The sequence below is a fragment of the Sapajus apella genome, unplaced genomic scaffold (genome assembly GCF_009761245.1).
Source record: "Sapajus apella isolate SASKATOON/1434 unplaced genomic scaffold, GSC_monkey_1.0 scaffold57, whole genome shotgun sequence".
NCBI classification, from domain to species: domain Eukaryota; kingdom Metazoa; phylum Chordata; class Mammalia; order Primates; family Cebidae; genus Sapajus; species Sapajus apella.
The window spans coordinates 5,042,555-5,056,688 of record NW_022436997.1 but is presented as its reverse complement, the minus strand read 5'-3'; positions in this window follow the sequence as shown (position 1 = coordinate 5,056,688).

The window sequence follows — 14,134 nt, the reverse complement described above, 5'->3', positions numbered from 1 at the left end:
ATTGAGACCCAGAAAACCATATGATTTGCTCAAATCCACAGAAAGTTATTAAAAATGATCTTTACTAACTTCAAAGTCATAATGGTCTTAGGATTTTTACCCTACCACAAGATGGTCCACCAACTGGACCCAATCTATATGTCTGGCATTATTTCTGTCTGATTTCTCCTCAGTGTGACTAACGCTTTAACATCATTTTTGTTTCCAGCAACCTGAACTTGTTCAGGCTGGGACTATTCCTTTAGTCATGCCCTCTCACAACCTCTCCACACATCTATACCATTTGTTTATAAAGATTATGTCAAGTTCAACTGTTTTCATAAGATTTTACCCTATTTCTTACATCTGAAATAACCTAGGACTTATTTTATTCATTTTACATACAGTTAGGTGAGAAAATTGAAGCACCTTACGTATCACAGAGCTATTTTAGTCTCTATATTTTATATGGATCAGTATAAACCTTACAGGAACATACGTTAGTTTATTTATGTTTCTCTCAACAACAAGCACAGTATTGTACATACTCCAGACACCTTATAAATGCTCATTGACAAAGATTGTCTATGCTCACTATTACCAGATTAGTATTAGTTTCTCTATCACCTGCATAAACAGTATATTCATTATGTGTACCAGTTAATGACTGTAATGAGTCAACGATAATACATAACAGTTTAAATCCTTTACTTTGTTAACTACTATTATCTTATTACCAAAGAATAGATTTAACTATGTTTAGTATTGGGATAATTTAGTTATATTATTAGCATAAATTTTGTCACCTTTGCCCTTGCTAGAACCACCCTGTGAAAATTGATCTCTGTAAACAATTGCATGCTCGCATTTGTTTTTGTGAGTCATAGGCAAGGTATTTCCCTTAGCTGATGATAACACACCATAGCAGCCCTAGATATGTTTTTCAAAGGATGTTATATCAGTTTAAGATTCCACAGAGGATGCACTAATCATATAAATAAATTACACATAGGTACAAGAAATTACATTATAGAAAATTGGACAAATTGAGTTTAAGAGAAGAAAACATAATTGTGTAATTTTAGAAAGAAATAAATATTGACCAAAATGAACGTTTTTACAAGTAATGTTATCTCTGATCAGCAACAGGCATGTTTCTGGATCAATATTTGTAGTTTGATTCATTCCCTGCCATATAGAACTTGATGGGCTCGTCAATATATCCAAAGGTTTTTTTAAAAAAAGACAGAGGGTTGTTTTTAAAATAAGGTTTTCTAAAAGTTTTCTCTTTGCTTCCTTTAATAAGTTTCCTAAATATCTGCGGAATAGTGAGTGCAGTGGGAGGTGGAATCCGCTGAAAGAGAGATATTTTCTTAAGATATGGTTAGGGACAGGAACAATGGCACTCTTCTCTGAGTGAGCAAGACAACAAAATATGGACTTCCTTCAAACGTCAAACCAGCTGAAAGATAGGTAGACTATCCGCAGAGAAAGCGGTCAAATTGGAAACAGTTTGTTATTGGGTAGAAAGTGAAGAAATTTTAAGTATCTTAGATTTGCACATTGCTTCCTATTTTTCAAGGTGCTCTCTTGCCCATTCAATTCAAAAGTCATTTGGTATCCTGCATCAGCAATGTGATAGATGCAAATGGTGTGGGGCATGAGAGAAGGCACAAAAATGGCGATGTGTGTTTCTGTCTGCAAAAAACCTCATAACCTAACTAAGAAGACAGACATGTATGTATCTTATGATGTTATAGGCCATGGTTGCCAAAGCACTATGAAGAATGCAAATGTAAAATGCAGTAGGGACATGGAACAGAGAGAGTCATTCTGAATGGTGAGTTTTTTAAAAGCTTTCTGGAGAGCAAAAGATTTCTGAGATTTTGGACAAGAAAGGCTTCCAAGATTTTGAATCTTGGTGACGGATATTTTGGTCTAAGAAAATAACATGGGACTAAGACTGAAAATTACACTATCTTGATACAAAACTGTGAGGAGCCTGGTGAATGACTTATCCAGAGAGCATAAGGGAAAAGATAGAAGGGAAATGGCAATGAAGGATGGGCTTGTGTTTTTGAAATCTTTAAATGCACTTCTTTGATGATAAGACATTATAGTTTATGAAATAAAAAGCCAGGAAAAAAAAAAGCACAGAATCATCAACATCATCACGGCCCCATGAAGCATGTGGATTCATTTTTGTCTGCAAATGTTAAAAGTACAGTATAGGGAGGTAATAGGCCCAAAGACAGCAAAAGAATAAAAATTATATAGAAACTTCCAGGCTTAGTATCTTTTTCAAAGCACTATAATTCCCAGTGATTTTTCCAGAATCCAGAATTTCAGTGTTGAAAAAGAACTTGATGACAAAATGCAAACCTAACTAAGAGAGAATGACTTTTAGAAGTTGTCTTCAAGCATTGAACCAGGTATCTACTAAGGTCCTATCATACCCATCTGTGAACCAAGACCCAAGATTAAAATTGCTTTGTTACCAGAGATTCCTTGATCAATGAAATATTTCTTTAAGAATGGGGCTCAGGGCCAACTCATTGGGATTCAAGGGAGAGGCTGATCACTATCAATCATTGACATACATGTGGTGACCTGTGGATCCCACATATGCAGAGGCATTTTTGCTCAGAATAAGAGGCAAGAATAGAAACTCACAAGTCAAGCTATAAAAAATCGTATTGATTCCTGTAGGGATATAAAACTCAACATCAGCACATACCATACAATAAAGAAAATAGAATTATATAGAAATTTTTAAAAAATAGTCCCAACATATGAAGCTCAGGTGGGATGATGTCTGAGCATAGTTGACAAACCCTAGCATCAGAGACAGTTCAGCATGTGCAGAGGGTAGAAGACAGACAAAGCCCTGGCAGAGAATCCCACAACATCTGTTCTAATTAAATTGAGTATAAACCTAAACCTGACTTGAGCAGCTGAAAATCTGCTTGCTGGACACTATTTTTTTGCAATCATCTGTCTCTAATTTTAAGACTACTGAAAGTATCAAACCTGTTGGAGCCCAATAGTTTAGATGTGAGATAAAAATTAGTCTTTTTTTTTTTTTTTTTTTTTTTTAAGACAGTGTCTCACTTTGCCATCCAGGCTGGAGTGCAGTGGTACAGTCATGGCTCCCCACAGCCTTGACCTCCTGGGCTCGGGTGATTCCCCTACCTCAGCCTCCTACATAGCTGGGACTACATGTACATGCCACCATGTAGCATTTTTTTGTAGAGACAGGGTTTCATCTTTTGGCCCATGCTGGCCTAGAATCCCTGGGCTCAAGCAATTCACCTGCCTCAGCCTCCCAAAGTGCTGGGATTACAGGCACCAGCTACAGCACACAGCCTGCAGAGTATTTCCGTAGAGACAGCTCCTTCTTTACTTACTGTTCTTGTACATTTGTAAATGTTCATTTTTGAAATGAATGTTCTTTGTATTGACACATGTTGGCCTCTTAGATTGTAAAAGTAGTTATACTCTTTATAAAAAATTTTCAAGAAACCCAAAAAAATAAGGATGGAATTTAGAAAAAAGCCTATGATTTGATCACCTAGAGATGATGATGGTAAATACTTTGAGATGTTTTCTTTCATTCTTTAAACTTTACAAATATCTACAATTTCTAGTAGATTTGGAATGCAGCAGTTATGCCTTCATTTTGTTCATTTAACAATGTGATGAGCATTTTCCTGTTTGATTACATAATATTCAAAAAAGTGTGAAAATAAAAATATAGTTACAGGAATTTGGGGCAAACAAACAAATGAGGTTAGCCTGCTTAAGTGCAGCATGGCTACTCTGCCTGGGATGTCATTTCACCCTTAAGTTGTCTGGTAAACTCCTGGCTCACCTCTAACACTCAGCCAACCCTTGAATTCTGAGAGACTTGCTGACAGACTTCCTGAAAGCCTCTCCCACCTCACTTGGCCAAGCAGAGCCAGTCATCTATCCTTTGTGCTACATCTGTACCTTGCACATTCCTTAATTAGAGTGTTCCGTTCATGAGTGAGGCACTGCGTTATGAGCTTTCCTAACATCTGCTATGTCATTTCTTTCTCATCCCAATCTTAGCGTTGTGTTGCATTCGCTTCCAAATTTTATAGATGAAGACAGTGGAAATCAGTATGTTCAACCTGTCAAAGTCTCACACCTCTAAACTGGCAGACCCATTATCCAAACTCCTGTCTAACTGTTGCTAAGGCTCTATCATTCATAGCTGCTATACTATCATGCACACATGAAACTGCATTACTTACATACAAATTTAGAATTTCTGTTTTTCAAAGGCTATTATATACTCTGGTTGTCTACTGCTGTATTATAAAAGTACCCCAAAATTTAGTGACTTAAAGACATTTTATTGTAGTTCATGATTTTTGTGTGGGTCAGGCATGCAGGAAGGGCTCAGCTGGATAATTCTTCTATTTCACAGTTTATTTCATCATACTCAGTATATAGCCAAGAGAACTTCTCTAAAATGTCTGGTGCCTGAATAGAGATTGCTGGTAGACTGGGCTCAGCCAGGACTATTAACCAGAGCACCTTCATGTGGTCTCTCCAGCATTGTTGTTTCAGAGTAGTTAGACATAAAGGCCCAGGGCTCCCAGAGAGTGTGCTCCAAGAGACAGAGAATAGAAGCTGCCAGTTTAGTAAATCTTTCACGAAGAAACTTGAATAATGTCACTTCTATCCTATTCTATTGGTAAAAAGAGTCCCAGATCCAAGGTGAGGGGACATACACTATACTTCTTATTGTGAGAATTGTCAAAGAATGGGCAACCATCTTTAATTTGCCACATCACAGAAGCAGTTGATAATAGATTTGGAGAAAATATTAATCATGTTTAAAACCAATGAGAAACTAGTATCTCTAGAATAGCACTGTCCAAAACAACTTTGTATGGTAATGGAAATATTCTCTGCACTATCCAATATGATAGGCCATGTAGGGAACCTGTGTGGCTATTGAGAATTTGAAATGTAGCTAATGTGAGTAAGGCCCTGAATTTTAATTTTATTTCATTTTTAGTTAATTTAAATTTAAAGAGTCCCAAATGGCTAGCTGCTACTATAATGGACAGTATAGCTCTGTATATGAATGACATTCTTGCAAATCAACAATAAAAAGACAGGAAAGTTAAATAAAAGTGGCCCCAAAATGTACAGATAACTTACAGAAGTGACTTCTAACTGATCATCAAATATATGAAAGGATGTTCAAGCTCAATAATAATCAAATAAATACAAATCATAATGATGAGATACTGTCCACTTACCTGCATAACAGAAACTAGAACATTTGGTAATACCAAGTGTTACTGGGAATATAGAGAAAGAAGTGCCCTCTTGCACTGTGAATGCAGAGAGATGTCAAATTAAGTAAACCTATGGTCTACGATTCAGCATAATGTCTATGACACCTGTAAGGACATCCACTGTAGCAGAAAAGAGGAGATAACTTAGATTTTCATAGCTAGAGGAAGAAAAAAGTAAAATGTGGTTACTGCACATTATGGAATATTACTGTGCTATTAGAAGCAATGACACAAAAGTACATATAAGCAAAATAGATGACTCTTTTAACACAATGTTGAGTTTAAAAACTGAGAAATATTATCAATTCCATAGCACATTTTTGAAAAGAAAATCACATATGCAAGCCAACATTGTGTATTTTACAAAGGTATATACAAATTTAAGAATATTTAATAAATACTTTTTCATGGTTGCCCAGGGGAAGGAATAATATGAAAATGAGGACAATTGGAAGGCAGGAGGGAAGGAAGAGGAAGAAAAGAAATTTGCAACAATGAATTGTGACAGTTAATAATAAACTAAAGACCATGTTTATTGCAGTCCTCTGAATTTGAGGTCCCTAAAATTTATGTTTGTATTCCAGTGCTTACATAATACTGTATGTTCATGCTTAACACAAAGTTAGTGCTTGATGAGTGACTTCTGGTGGATTGATGGACGGATGGATGGATGGATGGATGGCTGATGGATAGATTAGTGAATGATAAATAGTATTTGGAACCTCAGATGAAGAGGATTAAAAGAAATTAGATAAAACCATTGGTAGAAGAAGGCTCATAAACAGCTAATATTACTTTATTCTTTTTATTTCATTTTACCTTGGGAGATTGTATTTGTTTCCATGGCTGCTATCACAAATTACCACAAAAAAATGCTCTGGGTTACAGAAACAAATTTGGGGGATCTCAATTTCAGGTGACTGCAATAATTATAGTCTGTAGATTACCACTGACCGTCACAATTCATTGATACAAATTTCTTTCCTTCCCCTTTCCTCTCTACTTTCTCTTCTTCCCTTACTTCCTTTATCCCACCCTCCTTTTCTCTCTCTCTCCCTCCTTCTCTCCCTCCCTTCCTCCCTTCCTTCCTTCCTTCCTTCCTTCCTTCCTTCCTTCCTTCCTTTCTCCTGTATACATTCTACTCTCTCCCTTAGTAAGTATGAAGATTCCTACTACTCCAACATCCAGTACTTTCCAGCAGCTCCATTCTCATCACTTAGGCAAGATTGAAGGAAGAAAGTGGTTCAGGTGGGTTTCAGAGCCTGGGGAGGCATCTGCTTAGCAGCTGGGGAAATTCAGAGCTAACAGAGCAAATACATTAGCCTTATATGACATGGCAGCAACAAGAACTCATAGAGCTCTGTGTTAGACTACATAGTAGCCCATAAACATTAGGTCCAAATCCCTGGGGTCCATAAATATTACTATATATGGCAGAGCCTTCCCTGGTGTGATTAAATTATCTTGTGGTAGGGAAGATTATCGTGAACTATCCACATGGGACCTAATGGCAATCACATGTATCCTTATAAGAATAGGCAAGAAGGAGATGTGACACATACCCAGAGAAGAAAGCAATGGGAAGACTGAGTAGGAAGAGATTTGAAAATGCTGGCCTTGAAGATTGAAGAGATGGGGCCATAAACCAAGGAATGCCAGCAGCCACAAGAAACTGGAAGAAGCAAGGAACAGATTCTCCTCTAATGCCACTGGAAGGAGCGCAGCTTGGCCAACACTTTTATTTCTGTTCAGTGATACTTACTTTAGACTTCTGGCTTCCAGAACTGTAAGAAAACAAATTTGTTGTTCCTAAGAAAACAAACTGTGCCCAGCAACCATAGGATGTGAATAGTCTCCCAAGACAAAACGAAGGATACCTTGAAAAATTAATGGATTTTCTGAAATTCAAATGCACCTACCCCAGACTGATCTAAGATTTGAGTTTATTAATTAGAGTGGCATTTCCTAGTGAGAAGGAGCAGTAAACAGATATTACCTAATGATCATATTAGACATTTCAGAGGTACAGTAGTATAGAATTCAGAACATTTTCTGATATTTTCACCCTTCTCACTCTAAACAAAGATAGACTGAGTCCCCTCTCTCACTCATCTAGGACTGCCCTTGCTCAGTTCTTAACTCTAGTCTAAAAAATAAGTCTTTCCCTAAGCCACTAGCAAGTATGACATTAAAGCACAATACAATTATACTACATGCATACTTCATTTTACTGCGCTTTACTTTATTCCACTTCACAGACACTGTGATTTTTTTTTTTAATTGAAGGTTTGCAACAACCCTGTGTAAAGCAGGTCTCCTGGAGTTATTTTTATCAAGAGCATGTGCTTACTATATGTCTCTGTGTCACGTTTTGGCAAACTTTATCATTATTATATCTGTTGTGGTGATCTGTGATCAGTGATTTTTGATGTTACTATTATAATTGTTTTGGGGAACCACGAACTGTGCCCATACAAGAAAATAAACTTAATTAATAAATGTGCGTGTATTCTGACTGTTCCACCAACCAGCAGTTCCTCCATCTCTCTCCCTCTCCCTGAAACACAACAATATTAAAATTACGCCGGTTAATAACCCGGCAATAGCTTCTACCTATTCAAGTGAAAGAAAGAGTTGCAAGTCAAATTAGAAGCTAGAAATGATTAAGCTTAGTGAAGAAGGCATGTCAAACTGACACAGGTTGAAAGTTACACTTTTTATACCAAGTAGCCAAGTTGTGAATGCAAAGGAAAAGTTCTTGAAGGATATTAAAAGTGCTACACCAGTGAGCACATAAATGATAAGAAAAAGAAAGAACAGATATGGAGAATGTATTAGTGGTCTAGATATAAGATCAAACCAGCCAAAGTATTTCCCAAAACTGAAGCCTATCCAGAGCAAGGCCTTAACTCTCTTCAATTCAATGAAGGGTGTGAGGTGAGAAAGCTGCAGGAAAAAAAGTCTGAAACTAGCAGAGGTTGGTCCATGAGGTTTAAGGAAAGAAGCTATCTCCATAACACAAAAGTGCAAGATGAAGCAGTAAGTGCTGATGTGGAAGCTGCAGCAAGTTATCCAGAAGATCTAGCTAAACTGATGAAGGTCGCTGCACCGAACAATAGATTTTCAATGTAGACGAAACAGCATCCTGTGGAAAGAAGATGCTGTCTAGGATTTTCATGGGGCTCATGCCTGTAATCCCAGCACTTTGAGAGGATGAGGCAGGCGAATCACAAGGTCAGCAGATCGAGACCATCCTGGCTAACACGGTGAAACCCCAGCTCTACTAAAAATACAAAAAAACTAGCAGGGTGTGGTGGCACACACCTATAGTCTCATCTACTCAAGAGGCTGAAGCAGGAGAATCACATGAATCCAGGAGGCAAAGGTTACAGTGAGCCAAAATCATGCCACTGCATTCCAGCCTGGGCAACAAAGAGAGAGAGAAAGGAAAAAAGAGAGACAGAGGAAACAAGGAAGGAAGGAAGGAAGGAAGGAAGGAAGGAAGGAAGGAAGGAAGGAAGGAAGGTAGGTGGGTGACCAGGAACGGTAGCTCATTCACGCCTGTATTTCCAGCACTTTGGGAGGCCAGTGCAGGTAGATCACAAGGTCAGGAGTTCAAGATCAGCCTGGCCAAGATGGTGAAACCCTGTCTCTGCTAAAAATACAAAAACATTAGCCAGCCATGGTGGCAGGCACCTGTAATCCCAGCTACTCGGGAAGCTGAGGCAGAGAATTGCTTGAGCCCAGGAAGCAGAGGTTGCAGTGAGCTGAGATGGTGTCACTGCACTCTAGCCTGGGTGGCAGAATGAGACTCTGTCTGGAAAAAAAAATAAAATAAAATAAGAAAGAAAGAAAATGTCAACGGCTGGCTCCAAAGTTTCAAAGAACAGGCTGAATCTAGTAGTAGGGGCTAATGCAGCTGGTAACTTACATTGAAACCAATGCTTTGCTACCATTGCAAACATCCTAGGGCCCTTAAGAATTATGCTAAATCTACCCAGCTTGTGCTCTGTAAATGGAATAAAGCCTGAATGACAGCACATCTGTTTACATCATGGTTTACTGAATATTTTAAGCCTACTGTTGAAATCTACTGCTTAGAATAAAAGATTTCTTTCAAGATATTATTGTTCATTGACAGGGCACCTAGTCATTCAAGAACTCTGATGGATATGTGCAAAGGGATTAATGCTGTTAACAAGTTTATCCTGTACCCCACGGATCAAGAAGACTTTAAAGTCTTATTATTTAAGAAATATATTTTATAAGTCTAGAGCTGCCATGGATAATGGTTATTCTGATGGATGTAGGCAAAGCAAATTGCAAACCTTCTTGGAAAAAAATCACCACCCTAGAGGCTTCTAAAAACCTTTGTGAATTATGAGAGAAGGTCAAAATATTATTAACAGGAGTTTGGAAGAAGTTGCTTCCAACTGTCATGGATGATGTTGAGGGGTTCAAGACTTCAGCAGTGGACGCAACTACAGACGTGAGGGAAATAGCAAGAGAACTAGAAATAAAAGTGGATCTTGAAGATGTGACTGAATTGCTAAAATCAATTGATAAATCTTGAGTGGAGAGGATTAATTCTTATTAATGAGCAAAATATCTAGTTTCTTGAGATGGAATCTTCTCTTGGTGAAGACGCTACGAACATTGTGGAAATGACAAGAAAGGATTTAGAATATAACAACTTAGTTGATAAATCAGCAACAGGGAAATAATCATTAGCACATTTTTAGCAATTAAGTGTTTTTAGATTAGGTACGTACATTGTTTCTTTAGACGTAATGCTTGCACACTTTGTAGACTTCAGTATAGTATAAATAAAACTTTTTTTTTTGAGAGTGAGTTTTGCTTTTGTCACCCAGACTGGAGTCAAATGGCACAATCTTGGTTTACTGCAACCTCTATCTCCCAAGTTCAAGTGATTCTCTTGCCTCAGCCTCCCAAGCAACTGGGATTACAGGCATGGGCCACCATATCTGGCTAATTTTTTTGTGTGTTTTTAGTAGAGACAGGGTTTCACCATGTTGGTCAGGCAGGTGTCAAACTCCTGACCAGTGATTTGCCCGCCTCGGCCTCCCAAAGTGCTGGGATTACAGGTATGACCCACCACATCCAGCCAAACATAACTTTTATAGGCACCGAAAACCAAAAATTGTGTGACTCACTTTATCGCAGTGGTTAGAACCAAACCTGCAATATCTCCAAGGTATGCCTCCAAGGTATTTCACATACAGTTACAGGAGAGTTACTGTCTTCTAAACTCTGATTTTCTCTCTAGTCCATCCTTCTCAACCTTGACTGTACATCAGAATCACCCAGAGTATTTTAAAGTTTCCTGATGTGTGAGTCCCACCCTCAAAGATTCTAATTTAATTGGTGTGGGCACAGCTGGAGCTCACATATGAGTTTTTGGGTATATTATTTTATTGGCACATGTCTTAGAACTCTATAGTCCACCAATTACACTTCTAGATATATATCCAAGAAAGACCAATGCATGTGACCATCAAAAATATGTGCAATAATATTTACAGCAGTTTCATTAACAATAACTGAAAACCAGAAACAACCTAAATGTCCCCCAACAGGAGCATAGATGAAGAAATGGGATACCATACAGACAGCAGCAACAATAATAAAATCCCAACTGATATGATACACATGGAATAATCTCACCACTATTATGTTGAGCAAAAGAAGCTCCACATAAAGATATGCATACTTTGTCGTTTTATTTATATAAAATTCAAGATCAGGCAAAACTAATCTTGCAGGCCATCTGATACCCTTCTCAAATAGTACCTAACCTCTCAAGAAGTAGCCACTTGTTTTTGAGACAGTGAGTGTCCTACTCTGTCACCCAGGCTGAAGCGATCCTCCCACCCCAGCCCCCCAAGTAGCTGGGACTACAGATGTGTGCCACAATGCTCAGCTAATTTATTTTTTTTTTCTTTTTTTTTTTTTTTTTTTGTATTTTTGTTAGAGACAAGAGTCTGCCATGTTGCCCAGGCTGGTTTCCAACTCCTGAGCTCAAGTCATCTGCCTGCCTTGGCCTCCCAAATTGTTGGGAATACAGGCATGAGCCACCACACCTGACCCTGACTCTTCTTACAAGCATAGAGAGTTTTAAACATTCCGTAGGTGATTCTCACTTGGAGTCGAGATTGAGGATCACTGTTCTAGTTTCTCTTTTCCTTCTAAACTGGTCTTGAAGAGATATGCTCTCAATTCAGTACACTTAAAAGTGGAAACAACTCACTGTATTTTTTTTTCCAAAGATGTTCATGATTTCAACCTAACTTTCATTTGTGAATTGAACAGTTTTGAAGCCCATTAAAATATGCACAAACTCTCAGTAGATCCAGACAGAAAGGGGTCATCTTAGAGCCTTCTGGTCATGCCATAACTGAGAGTAAGCCCAGCTTTACAGACAGCTGCTTTACCTGAACACACATCAATGATGCTGAAAACCCAAAACCAAACTGTCTGATTCAGCTAAGGTTATTTACTCAATAGAAAACCCACCTCCCTTTCTCTCTCAAGTCTATTGTAGCCATACCCATGCAGCCTAAAATTTTCAAAAGAAAAACAGCTTGCTACATGGCTTGCAGCACCGATGACTTAACTATATTTATAAGGGTTGTGGAACTTAATGTCTACGTTTCCCTCCTATGTTCTGATTTCCTGTTTCTCCACACTATTTATGTTCACCTATTACCCAATTAGCACCCCAGTAAGCTGAACTCCCATAGTTGTCTTACTCTAGCAATTAACCCTCTCCAGCACCCCGCTCTGAAAAGAGTTCATGATTAAAATAAACTGCTCAATTCTTCTCCTAACAACAGGAAGCATGCCACAGTAGACCAGAGGAGAACAATTTATTTTTTCTTAGATCTCTAAATGTGTCCAGTATTGGCTAAGAAGAAAGATTTCCCTGGAATAATCTAGAGGATTTGGTTGAGGTTTATGCTAAGGGGATACATTTATAAAATGTCAGCACCTATCTACCAGTTTTCAAATGGTCAGCATCTCTAGTTTGAAGAAAATGCTAAGATGAAAAAGGAAATTCATTGGTTCTGTTTTTTTATTTGATAAACTGCTGATATAAATTTCTCATTAAGAACCACAATGACACATAGGAAAGACATAAAGAGAAAAGTAAGGACAAAGGGAAGTTAAAGAATGGAAAATAAAAGGGATGGAAGGATATTAAATATCAAGTTACCAAACATCTTTAAAGAATAGGATGTTCCGTGTAAGCAGTATTTCTTTACAAATGAAAACATTGTACATACTACGTATAGCTTTTCTATTATTAGAAATATAAGATATTTAACAAAGAAACTCCAATTAATACAACTTTGCCAGAAATTTTTGAAAGAACTGCAGAATCTCAAGTGTCTGAGATATATTAATGACCATGAACAACAATTTTGCAAAGTAATAAAGGGAGAAATAATATCGAGTTGATATTATTAGTAAAATCTAAAACTTGTGGTGGGTCAGAGATGTGAAGACAACATAATTTTCCTGAAGAGTACACATCTTTATGTAAAATATCAGAGAGTTATAACCATTTTTGTACATGATATAGAACTGCATATAATTGCCTACATATTTTATATGTAGATTTTTAAGGGGGAAGATCACTTTTTAATCTAGACTGCAATTTATTGGGGAGTTTGCTTATCTTTTTATTTGTACCCACACGTTATTCCCAAGGCAAGAATCCTCCAGCCAAAAAAGATGGCGCATTCAACCACAAAAGCCTATGGGTGTAATTAGACTGAGGAACAATCAAGCAGGTAACTTTAATTTTATCTGAAAAGAAAATACATTAAAAGCTACAATTTTTGGTAGAGGATTGTTTGCTAGGCAGCTGAGGTAGAAGGTGCTACCAAGAATCTCATTGTGCAAATGTAGTCAAACAGTCCTCGGCTAGCACTGATTTCCTGAAATCTTTCCACTGCAGAAAACTGCAGAATCCAGGCATCTTGGAAGACTGCTAGAATCTCAGTTTTCTCTACCATCGATGGAGTCACCATTTTTCAGAAGCCATTAACTGAGATTCTAATCCTGCTTAAATTTGAATGAGGAAAACAAACAAACAAATGAAAGACCTTCCTGCATACCGAATGTGTAAACCCTGGAAAACTGTTTACAGGCAAGGAGTAGTCAGCCAGCTCATAGCTGTGACTTTTCTGTTCTGAGAGAAAGCAGCTTGTGAGCTGCAGTGTCCAGGAGCAGAGAAAACCACAGTCACTGCTCCCTATGAAATTTTAACAATTCATTAACGGGAAAGGGCTGCATAACAGAATGCAGGATCAGAGGCAGCTCAACAGCATCAAATTCTGAAAGAACGAAGGCTGAGAAAGGGGAGATGTGGAAATTCAGACTGAGGAGAAAAGGAAAAGAAAGAGGAGGGAGATTTGACAGAAATAGGAACAAAGACAGGAGAGACAGGAAGGCAAAAGAGTATGAGAGATTAGAGAACAAGGGAGAGGAAAGGGGAGAACGGATTTGAATAAAATTCAAGTCTCTAATCTGGTTTTACTTTTAATCTTCTTTCTGAGGGAGGGCATGAATGTAAAATGCTTATTGTTCCACTTTTTTTTTTTTTTCTGAGTTCCCCTAACTGACCAAACCATGTGTTAAAAACAGTTTTCCTCCTGGAAGGGATTATGCCCTTTGACTTTCAAAAAACATCCCTCCCTTCCCAGCCTCGATAAGGCTGGGTGGTGGTGTGTGCCCTGGTGTGGAGCCAGTGGGAGTCTGCAGAAAGATGCGATCTCAGAGAAATCAGCCAGGCT